We start from the raw sequence: 11,814 nt of genomic DNA, 5'->3' as shown, positions 1-11,814 counted from the left end.
AATTGCCAAATCTCAAGAAAACTCGTTGCCATACTTCCAAGTAGGCAGTAACTCTAGAGAGGACTTCAATTTCCCCCTTCCACATGGCACTGAAAAAGTGCCCAGGTTGTAAATGAACTTTCACAGCTTCTTCTTTAGTTGGAGCTAAATGTGCATGTTTTCAGAACTGGCCACTTTAGCCCAAAATTTGTTGCAGGTCTGGAAAAGAGTGCATGGGTCGTGTCTTACCCTACATGATGGCACTGAAATCCTTTTAGACCAGAATCTCCAAGAGTTTCTGTTGTTGCTCTGGGAAACTTTGCTTACAGATAATGGAATTCTGATATTTCCAGCAAGGGGAAGAATCTTTTTCCTCAGAGAGTGTAGAATTAAACAGCTCCAAAATCTCTAAAGTAATCCCTTGTAATCTTGCCTTGTACATTATTTTACAAAATTTTCTGACTCATGAGTTCAAACAAAAATGTGTTTGATGAAGTGTGACACTGGCTTTGTGGCAGATTTTATGTAATGCTTGACAATGGGATGCATTTATGCTGCCAAGTGGCTCCTCAGTATGGTGCCTTGGCAGGTTGTGCTCCCCTGATCCCACCTAGCTGTGTGTTAGTTTGCTCCCAGCCTGCCTTCTATGCACATGGGCTCCTCTGTGCAGTCACACAGCTCCTGCCTTGTGCAGGTGCCCAGAACCAGACCCTGGGAGAGAAGAGGTGTTTTGGGGAGCAGAGCTGGTCCCCTCAGCAGTGGGCACAAGGCACTGGGCTGCTGGCTCTGCACTTGCCATGAGGTTTGCTGTTATTTGTGGCACAGATGTGTCCCTTGCTAGGTGTAGCATCTGGGGAACACATCCCTATTCCTGGATCACTCTGGATGTAATTGAAGCTGCATGTTGATTCTCACTTGATATTGCATGTGTGCCTCAGTTATGCAAAGCATTTGTTGTATTTTCTTAAGGCTCATAAAACAGTTATCAAATAGCTGGGCACACATGCAGAAACCTCAGAGCTCTCAGACTGATGACAGCACAGCACACCTTTTGTTTGTGAAGGTTGTGACAGATTTAATATCCCTCAAATGCTAAGCAATGAAAAAGGAGAGGGAGAATCCTTCAGTGCAGGCTGTTCCTGGCTCAGCTGGCCTATCTGTTAAATCTGTGCTAATTTATATCAGCAACAGACTTCCTCTTTATCATAAACCCAGTTATGATCCTCCACAGAGAACAAAAGGATTACTTGCCTCTTCATCTTCAAAACCCAAATATTTAGAAGCTAGGAAATGAATACTCAAGAAGTGCATCAGTTTTGCAGAGCACAGAGTAAGGGCATCACGCTTCTTTTGGGCAGGCCAGGAAGCATTGCATACTTTCAGACTGTCCAACATTTCCCATTCTGAGATCCAGTTTTCCATTGCTTATCTCTAAACCTCTGAACTATTTGTTTTGGGATTTCCTGTTCTCTGTGCCTTTCTTAAGCTGATTTTTTAGTATGTTGGCTTTGAAAAAAGTCGTTCAGTGAGAGCAGTGCAGTTGCCTTTTAGAGGTCAGTCAGTCCCCTGGTATTATCTGTATTTTTGTCTGTAGTGAGGAGGGCTGGATTGACCAGCAGGTTTGAGGGAACTGGGGGGAACTGGAACCAGTGGGCAATGAAGAAGGTGGAGATGGGGCTGTGGGGATGCTCTGGGCTGACCTGCAGAAATGCTGAATGTTGGGGTGTGTTGGAAGGTAAAGACTGCTGCCTTTGAGTAAGATGTCATAGGCAAAGTCCTTGGAGAAGTCAGTGGTGGATGTTTTTGACTGTAACTTCTGTCCTTGGTCTGCCACCTGTACAGGTTGGCTGATTTGACAAAGTAAATTCAGCTAATGCTTGGGGTGGTGCTCTAGTGAAAGAACCCTAGAAAAGTCTGTCAGCAACGTGGTCCTTCTGTTTTCAGACTCAAGTGAGTGGTGCAGGGCTCTCCTGCATGTTCTGCTCATGTGTTGTATTTTAAGAGCTGTTGAATAAAGTTTATGAATAATTTTGGGAGCAGAGGTCAAGGCCAGGCTTTGATACAAAGAAACTCTTGGTTTTTGTCCCTCCACTGTTGTGTATCTCCTCAAAAGGATTACTTGTGTTGTAGTGAGCCAGAAAGAGCAGTTCTGCTTCCCATTTCTCTCTCCTCCATGCCTCTAGTTCCTGTTGTATTGTTCTGAAAACTTCTCTTTACTGACGTTGGTGCTTGTATGTAAGTTAAAACTTATTTTCTGCCATCTTAGTGAGTGGAATAGCTCAGGCTGATGTCACATGGGTGATCCAACCATTTCTGGCCAGGGACTTGGATCTGGGAGCAGAGGGGTTGTGGGTTGATGAGACCACCTTTATAACCATGCTGTATCTCAGGTGGTAGAGCCTTGAGTGAAGTGTCCAGAGCTGTTCCCACATTTCCCCTGGGTGGGCTCTAGGTCGTGTCTGTTTAATCCTGCCTCTCCTGGATGACTGATGGGGGTGGGTGTTTCTGGGACTCTCAGAAGGTTCTTAACTCCCTGTGCCCTGAAACACCATCTCAAGGCCACACACTTGGCTTTTTTGTATCAAAATGTCTGTGTTGTGTGCTTAAATCAGGGGGCCCTAAGAAGGCTCTGAGTGGAGTTAACTGTTTCTGAATTGTGGAAAGCCAAGGTTGACCTTGCAACTTGTAATTCTGCCCCTTCATAATTTTGTGCCCTTCTTTGTTTTGCAAATGTAATGATTTTCTTTTCAAGGATCTTGTATGGGGTGATTAATTGTAAAAAATGGCTTCTATAATGTCACAGTAACTTTAACTTTGTTCTGAAATAATTCTATATTCTCAAAGGGTGCCTAAAATGTAATGTAAAACTCTCTGCAAAATCAACTTTCATCTTATAGATGTTAAAAATTGTTTTGGTCAGATATTGATAATATCTGTCACTTAAGCTATACACACACTGTGCACTCCTTTCAAACATCAATTATTCATTACTTCTCAACACAAACAGTGAATAACTATGGGCTTTTTTTTTCTGTGGGTAACAGTTACTGAAATAAAAACAAATCTAAGTGAATCTAAAGTATCTCAGAATGAAAGGCAGCTAGCAGGCAGTCTGGCATCTCTCACCTTTAACCTGGGTCACCTACAGCAAGGAGGGATTGCTGGGTTTGTGCACTTGGTCTGGCTGTTGAGACCACACTTTTTGCTGTGGGTTTTGTCCAGTTGACTTTGAAGCTGTTAAGATTCTCTTACTGTTGATTTCTCATAGTACTGTATATTTATATCTTTATTTATACCCACCTTGTGTGTTTTGAGGATAGGAAGTAGCATGTTAGAAACCTATTCCAAAACATTGAAATACAGGCACAATGAGCCTTGCCTCTGGATTCCTTGCTTTTTTTCAGGTTAGCAGTGAAAACCTCCCAAACTTCTGAGATCCTTTGTGATTTGGTAATTTGAGCATGAAAAGTATTTGTCTGTGCTGGTTTTTTAAAGGAGGAGCTAGTGGCTGCAGATCAGTGTGTCTCTTTAATGCATGTATCTGTAAAGGTCTCTGTGGCTGGTCTGGATGCAGCTGGAGGTCACAGAGGTTCCTTGGGCTTCATTTCCTCTGCAGGCTGTAAGCAGAACATGAGCTAATTCATCACTTGCCACAGATGACTTACAATAAATCACCTCCTGACATGCTGCTGCATGAGATCTGCAGCACTCCCAGTGCAGTGCAGCCTCATGGGCTCTTTAGGTGTTGCCTTAATCTTTAGAAAAAAATTGTCAGAGTAAGAAAAACTAACATTTGTTCCAAATGTGTTGCATATGGATCTGTGTATCCTTTATTTGGTGGCAGTTCCTCTTCAAATATTCCTGCCTGCCCTTTCCTTTCTGGAGGTTATTTTTTCATCCCCATCCTCTGTGTCACTCTTAGGCTTTGTATTCATTTGGACTTCATGTTAACTACAGGAGCCCAGGAAAAGACATCAGAGGCACATGTCCAATAAAAGCTTTCTGTTGTGAGCCTCACTGAGATCTGTGCATTTCAAATGCAATACCTTGATGAGAGCAAGCCCTACTAGCTTGAAATTGGCTGTTTTTCTGTGCTACTGAACTTAGACAGTGTCCTGGCAGAGCAGCTCATGTTTTACAGTCAGGTGGGGGAAGCACTCCATGGGACTCTTTTGTGTGGGAAGAATTGGATTTAGGCCCTTGTTCAGCACCTTTCTTATGATAAGAGAAGGAGAACACACTTCTAACAAGCCTAGACCAAGTTAGAGCAAGGATTTGAAGTCTTCTTGCTCCAGGTTGTGCAGAGAAAAAGTAGACTATTGTCCTCTGAGAATTGCTTTGCCTTGGCCTCATGAGAGCTATGGGGAAAGTGAATAACAAGAATGATGCATTTTGATGTCTTTAGGAAACTGTTTTCTTAAGGGCTGCTTGGGAATGACTGAACTTATTATCCAAGATCATCCTTGTGTGCTTGCTTGGCAATAAAGGAACTAGATGATTTGCTTTTTCCAGCAAGAAGGAAAAAATGATGTTTTTTGAAAATTACAGCTTTCAGTTGAGAATGGGAACGAATGCTGCTCCTGTGCTTCATCACCTCAGCAGGAGAGACCTCAAACCACTGCCATCCCACAGGCAGGGCCCTTGGCTGGCCTGCTTTAACTCTAGCTGAGCCTGACTGACCCAGAGGTGCCCCTCAGGTCTCAGCACTGGAGCACACAAGTAGAACTGTTGGGGAAGAGGGTATATTTAGCCACTTCTGCAGGGCATCTAATTTTAGAGCTCGTGGTAGTGGTGGTGGGTGCTTCCTTTCTCATGTCACCCCTGGCCTATTACAAGCCAAGGACAGATTGTCTGTCATGTAGCCAGCAGGGAAATAGATTCACTTGTAGATCATGTTTCTCAATTAAAGTATTACAAGAAGGCAGAAGATCTTGGTGGTACTGAAAGACACTTTGAATATTGGTTCAAGTAGGCAACTCTGGCTTCAGGAGTGAGATAAAATTGCTAGATGTTATCCTTGTGAAGAGAGAGAAGACATAATATGTTGAAGCCATTTGTCATTTCTTGCCTGTAAAAAATCAAACCCAAGAAAGCAACGTGCTGCTCTTGACGTGGTCTCCTCCAGAGTGCCCGTGGCCCTGCTGGAAAGGTCAACATCTGCTTAGGAGCTGCCCAGGATGATGATCAAGGAGAGTTCTCTGCGGAGGGACCCAGATCTGGGAGGGGAGCTAGCTTTCCTTGCCAAGGGCTGTGACTTTGTGCTTCCATCTCGCTTCAAGAGGCGCCTCAAGGCCTTCCAGCAGGCCCAGGTTTGGACACTTGGCATTTCTTTATCTTTTTTTTTTTTTTGTGTTTTTTTATTGGATCACAGAATCAATCTGTGTCCCCTCAAGGCGTGTCTATTTGCAGAAAGTTATTTGCAGCTAGATACCAGCAGGTTTAAAAATAAACCTTCCAGGCTTAGATTGCAGAGTTAAAATGTCTTTGTAAACAAGGGGGGAAATTAACAGCAAGGGCAGTGATTTAATAATGGAGAGAAGTATTGTAAGACTTAAGTATTTCTGTGGGATTTTTTGTGTGGTTGCTCTGAATGTTTGTTTTTGCATGTTGGAAGAACCACGAGGTTCTGCTATCTGCTGTAACTGTGCACATCTCTGCAGACCAGCCTACCTGGCTTTGGTTTTTATGATTTTACTATCCCAAGGTGCTTCTTTGTGCTGTTTCCTACCCTCCCTGGGCTGTGGCTGAAGGAGAAAATAGAATCATTTAGTCTGGAAAAAACCCTGAAGATCACAGAGGTGTAGCCAAGGAAGTGGAAACTGTATCACAGCTGTGTTTCTGGTAAATCCCAGCTGCTGCACTCGCTCCCTGGAACAACTGACAAAAGATTGCATGTGCTAGGACACCAAATGGACCTGTAGTCACTCCAGATTTAGAGGGTTCACAATTTGCTGAAATTGGCCCATCCTGAGCTTTATCTATATTTAAGTAATGAGTGACCCAGTGAGGACGTTAAAAAGTTGAAATCGGGAGCAGTGCAGCTGTTTCCTAAGAAACAGCATTAAAATGCTCCAAAACACATTGTGGCACATGTTTTCATGCGCGCTGCTGACAGGTTAAAGTACATCTCGGAGGTTAATCTGTGGAACGTGTGTTTTTCACTCCCCGGGGGAGAATTGCATGAGGTAATAATGTGCAGTAATGGCTTGGGCGGGGCCGAGCGCTTGGGAGAGGCTGTCAGGAACCCCAGCGCAGCTCAATTCCCTCTCCATGGCCTGATCACTGAGGATATAACCGGGTAGGGTTTGCAGGGAGGGATGAGAGCTCCGGGTAGAACAGCTGGGAAAATGGACGAGCCTTTGGTCCACGAGCCCTCTGCCCGGTCAGAAACAGGAACAATTTCTGTGCTGAATGCGTTGGGGCTGCCGGTTCGAGGCAAGTGAAATGCTGCAGTGTTCAAAAAATACGGTCTTTTTCTTCTTTTCTTGCTGCCTCCCCACCGTGTGTCACCCTCCTCTTGTCCTGGGCCCCACAGGTCTCTCTGTGAGCTGCCTTAATTAATAACACAGTTTGGTGTCATCCCGCACAAAGCCAGATCTGTTTGCTGCCTTTCCACATGGGTGAGATGGGTTCCCAGAGGGACAGTGGAGCTCTGGAGGTGGAGGGCAGGGATGGGGGCTCTCCCAAGTGGCAGCAGTGAGGTGTAGTTAAATTTTGTGCCTTGTGGGGCTCTATACTGGGGTTTGGGATGAGCTGAGAGTAGAGGTAATTGGGTCGAGGAAGAAAACAAAAGTGCTGGCAGGTGGAAAGGTGATAAGGTGGTGATAAGGGAGCAAGAGAGGTCAATGAACACCTCTTTGCTTTGTGGGACACTCAGATGTTGGCCAGGAAGGAGGGAAAGGGTGCTGGTTAACTTCTATCTCAAGAGCTGGAAATTTCAGTTCTTGTGCTTATCCTTTGCAGAACTATTTATGGAAGGATCAGAGAGCCTCCCATAGCAGTGTTGGGAGGAAGGGAGGTCTCTAATCCAGCATCTCACTTGTAGGAATACTATTTCTAACCCTGGGTCACGTCAGCACTGGCTTTCCCCAAGGATAGGGATTTGCCCAGCCCCTCTTGGTGACCTCTCACGGGCTGTACTTCCCTCAGTGTCCTGCAGCCTAACCCCCCCAAGCTGCAGTTGGGTTCCATTGCCACTGTAACTCATTTCCAAGAGCTGCAGGCTGTGTTTAGCCCAGCCCTTGGCTTCCCTTCCCCAGGTAGCCAGGCCAACCCTCAGTGTCTCCTGCTGCCTGATCCTGATCACAGCTTTCTGATTTCCCTCCTTCACATCTCTGGCTGGTCTCTTACCTCACTTGTTTGAAGTGAAGGCCCAAAACTAGTCCCAGGAGCACAGATGCAGCCTTGCTAGTGTCAGACAGAGATAAAAACTTTCTGGCCTTACTCCTAGGGCAGTCCAGGACATCACTGGCCTTATCTGTAATCAGCCCTCGCTGCAAGCTCGTGCTCAGCCCTGTCCCCTCCACCAGCCCTGTTCTTGCTCAGCCAGGGGGTTCTCAGCCTGAGCTGCTCCTGAGGGCCATGTCCAAGATCTCTGGGCGCACTGGGCAGTGGAGGTGTGTGATGCCTCTGCAAAGTTCCACTGGGTAAGGCCATGAGGAACTTGATCCACCCTTACAATTAGCACTGTGTCTACTCCCACCTAAATCCTTTTGGGTTTCTGAGTTGCTTAGGTAGAGTTTGTTTTAATTTTTGTTTTGCTGTGATTGGATTTTGTTTCTGCTGGTGAGTTTGTTTCCTAGAAGAAAATATTCTCTCCAGAAATACATTTTCTCATAGCTCTGTGATGTTTGGAGCCTTCGTTCTTGCTGTCCTTGGAAATAGGTAAGAAAGAGGCAGCAGGAAGGTTCCTTGATGGGAAAGGGCTTTGGGGAGGGAAAGGAAGAGAAAGTTTTGGGCAAGAGATGCAAAGCAGTTCTGGAGAGCTGATGAGCTTTGAGGATGGCTTGTGTCCAGGTACCATCAGACTTGAGGAAGGCAGGAACTATGAAAAATGAAAGGAGACATGAAGTCAGCATTGTGGACTGCGAGAAGCCAGGCTGAGTCACTGTACCCTAGAAAAGAGGATTACACTATCCCATTTGGAAATAAAGCAAGAAACTGGTGAATATATTATCTAGGACCCTGTTGGAGCCTGGGACAAGGAGGAAGGAGCAGAAAGAATTTGAGCACTTGGTGTGATACTGCTTCCTTCCATGGAGTTTTCTGCTGGGACTGGCACATCCCTGGGAGACAGGCTGGGATGGTAGAGGTTTAGTCTGTGCTTTGTTTGTGTAGCTACAATGAGGCTGTAGTTCTGTCTGGTTTATTTATAACACAGATGTCACTATTTTTGTCTGTCTGTAAATAAATTGTGTGGCTGGCAAAAAGTGATACAGCGGATAGACAGATTTTAGTTAGGGTAAATTACAGAATGCTACAGAGTGGTATTTAAAAATGGCCTTTAATCTCACCTTTCTCTTGAGCACAGAAAGAAAAAAAGTTTATCTGTTAATTATTGTAACAAAGCCAAAAGGTTTATTAGAGTGTTTGTCATTTCCTTTCTTAGTTGTCCTCTCTGAAAATGCACATCCCTGTTGAAGTGTGTTCTGCTAGGCAAGCAGCATTTAAGGCTAATTTTTTGTAATAAGAAACTGTTTATTTCCAAGGAATTTCCACAGAATTTCCCATCATACCACTTTCTTAAATTTTTTTCACAAAAAGTTGTAATTAACTTCTTCTTGTCCCCATAGTGGTTTGCATCTGGTTATACCCATGCCAGAGTATTAATTTGTAAGGTTGTTTTAGGGAACAAAATCTTCAAGGACTAGTTGCTGCTTGGTTTTTTTCTCTCTGTGTCATTAACAGCTCATTTCTTAGATGAGAAGGAAGAAGACAAAGTTCAGAAACTGTATTTCTATTCCGAAGGCAGAATGTGAAAAGCAGCTCTCCCTGAGCAGTGCTTGCTCCTAGTTTGGCTTGGGCTGAGCAGGAGTGAGTGAGTCAGAGTTACAGGGAAGGTCTGAACTGGCTCCCTCCTTCCAAGGCCAGCCGAATTCCCCGGGTTTCCCTATAGGAGTCTGACCTTCTGCCTTGTGTGGTGGGTGTGGATCAGGAAACCAATGCATCCTCTGTGGTCCTGACCTGTGTGAGCTGGTACCAAGCACTGCTGGCTCTGGGAGTGCCTGGCAGAGGAGTTGCTGGGGCTTTTGGGAGGTGGAACCAGGGCAGAGGGGGTGAGTTGTGTTCCAGCATGGGCAGCCCAGACTGTGTGCCATGTTGGGATGTGTGAAATGCAGAAGGGGAGGAAAATGGCCCAGTGCTCTTGTGCTCTACTTGGGGACTTCTCTTCACCTTCCAAGAAAACAAAAATACAATTTTATCATTCCCTTGTACTATAAAGGAAGGAGATGCATTGTTACAGTGAAGAGTCAGCGTCCTTTGAAAGAACATCTTGGTTTGTGGAACTTTTTATGAAGTTTGAGTCATTTCTCTTGGTCCTCCCAGTGCTGGCAGCCGGGAGTGCCTGCATATCCTGAGGAGATTAGGGAGCAATAAACCTGTTTGTGAGAAGTGGCCTCCAGCAAACTGATGTGAAGTCCTATTATAGAAGTCAAGTGGCTGCAGTTGGCACCTCTATGTCTGTTCCAGCTTTGCATTGTTTGTATGAATATGGTGCTGTGAGAGACCGGCAGGGACTTCCCCTCTGCTGGGATCCAGCAAGGGAAAACTCCTGAGCAGAGCTGGCTCCTGGCTGGAGAACCCCGGGCAGGGCAGGGTGAGAGCAGATGGCAGAAGCAGAAGTGGGGGTTTGTGTGACCCCTGAGCTGGGGCCTGGTGCTCCCTCCCCACACACATTCACTGGGTCTGGGCTTTGCTCTTGGTGCTCTGCTGAGGAAAGGGCAGGAGGAAGCTGGGAGAGGAGTTGTGTTTTATTTAAAGAGTGAACTGTGCCCCCAAAGTGAGTGTCCAGCTCTGCCCAGCTTCCCCTCTGCCACCACCTCAGATCCCCTGCATTGTCCTGCTGTGGGACAGAGTGGCCAGGGCTGATGCTCACCATCCCCAGCCCTCATGAGCCCCAGGAACTCCCTGGCCCCCCTGAGCTCCAGCATCGCTCAGGAGCAGACACAAAGATGTGCACTGTCTGAGGAGGACAGGAGGGAGAGCAGGGGCTGGTGATCAGGCTGGCTCTCCAAAGGTTAAGAGTTGTTCAAACTCTGAATGCTGGTGTTAATAGAAATATTGAAGGCTGAAAATCATCTCCAGCTTTTCCTGTGTAGCAAGACAGAGTAGAGGACAACTGAAGAACCCCAAGCTCCAGGTTAATGTGTTCTATGCAGAGCAGTTAAGGACAAAAGTTTATTCTGGCTGGTGGGATGTGTGTGCCAGTGTTCCTGCTCCTGAAATGGAGCAGCATTTGGGAGAAGAAAGAGGTTTCCCATTTAAAGAAAGAGCCATGAAGCAGAGCAGTGAAGAAGAGGAAAATCCTTCTCTCTCTTCTTCCATGGGTCTCTGATGAATGGGTTATAAATTATTATAAACTGCAGGTAAAAGTAGTGCTTAAAGAAGCTTTTACAGTTCTCACTTCTTTACCTCATTGCAAGCAAATATGTGGCTAGTTGGGAGATTCAGTTTGTGTGAAGAAAAAAGCTCCAAGTTTCAAGAAAATAATGAAGTAAAGCCACTTCATCGTATACATTCTTCTGCATTTAGTGGACTCAGGCTTGGCTGCTTTATCCTGAAACCATTTTGTTTTGAAACAGTTAGAATAAACAAACTGAAAGTCACAGCTGTATTTACTTGACTGTTGCTTTCTGCTCCTTATCACATATGTTGTTATATTAATAAAACTCTTGTATTGGAACCATTGTGCAGTGGGAAAGCCTGTTGCCTTTTCCCAAGAAGGAGTGTCTCCCTGGGGGGGCAGGGAATTCCTCATCCTTCCACATTCCAGCAACTGATTTTGCAGCTTATACTGTAGTTGCTTGTCAGAGTTTAAAAAATGTTTCCTCCCATGTCTGAAAAATTCCTTGGTTTAGGGAATTTTTAGGGTCTCATTGTGTACTTACATACAAATGCTGCCTGTGATGTAGAGCTAGAACTGGAGATTGACTGGGGAGGGGATCCAGTGGGGATCACCATATCAGCCATATGTTTGTTACAGATAGGAAAAGAGTGAGGAAAAGACATCATGTGAATGCTTAATGGCACTCTGCTGGCTGCTCCTAGTTCCTGATGGAAAAATTGATTTACCAGTGCTTAGTACCTTTCACAAAATCAGGTCTGGGACTGTTTAAGTTGGGCACAAAATAAAAGGCTTGCTGAAGTTGGGAAGGAAGCCTTGAAAATATTTTCTTAATTTATCTCTGATGTAGTGAGTGCTTTGACAAAGCTAATTATGCTCCCAATGGATAGAAAATGTCCTTGTTTGAATGTAGCTTTGCTCATACTTTAGGCAAGCTGTTTGTGTGGGTGGGTGCTCTGGTTCAGAGGGGAAATACTGAAGAGCAGATAGTTTGTTGTTCATGGGGCAGAATGACAAGACCAAGTCCAGCATGAGAGGAAATAGCTTTGTCCTTTCTGGTATCACTGAGTTGTACAGTGACTCAATAGGAAATCATGAGCCACAGCTACATATGTAAAATGCTCAGAAATAGCATAAAAGCAGGTGTGACATCCTATATGCACACTGGTTAATAATACAGAAAATTGTCATTGTCTATTTAAGATGCATTTTTATCCCTGTGCCATAATTTAATTGTTGGTGGGCTTGAATTTTCTCCTAATCACTGGGAG

The 11,814-nt window shown here is 45.1% G+C and overlaps 1 protein-coding gene across 1 annotated transcript in view; it reads left to right on the top strand.

Moving 5' to 3' along the window:
• PPP2R3A (protein phosphatase 2 regulatory subunit B''alpha) overlaps positions 1-11,814 on the top strand; it is a 53,048-nt gene that overhangs the window by 15,104 nt on the left and 26,130 nt on the right. The gene's annotated exons all lie outside the window — the stretch shown is intronic.

This window comes from Ammospiza nelsoni, chromosome 10 (assembly GCF_027579445.1).
Source record: "Ammospiza nelsoni isolate bAmmNel1 chromosome 10, bAmmNel1.pri, whole genome shotgun sequence".
NCBI classification, from domain to species: Eukaryota; Metazoa; Chordata; class Aves; order Passeriformes; family Passerellidae; genus Ammospiza; species Ammospiza nelsoni.
This window is presented reverse-complemented; position numbering and strand designations above follow the sequence as displayed.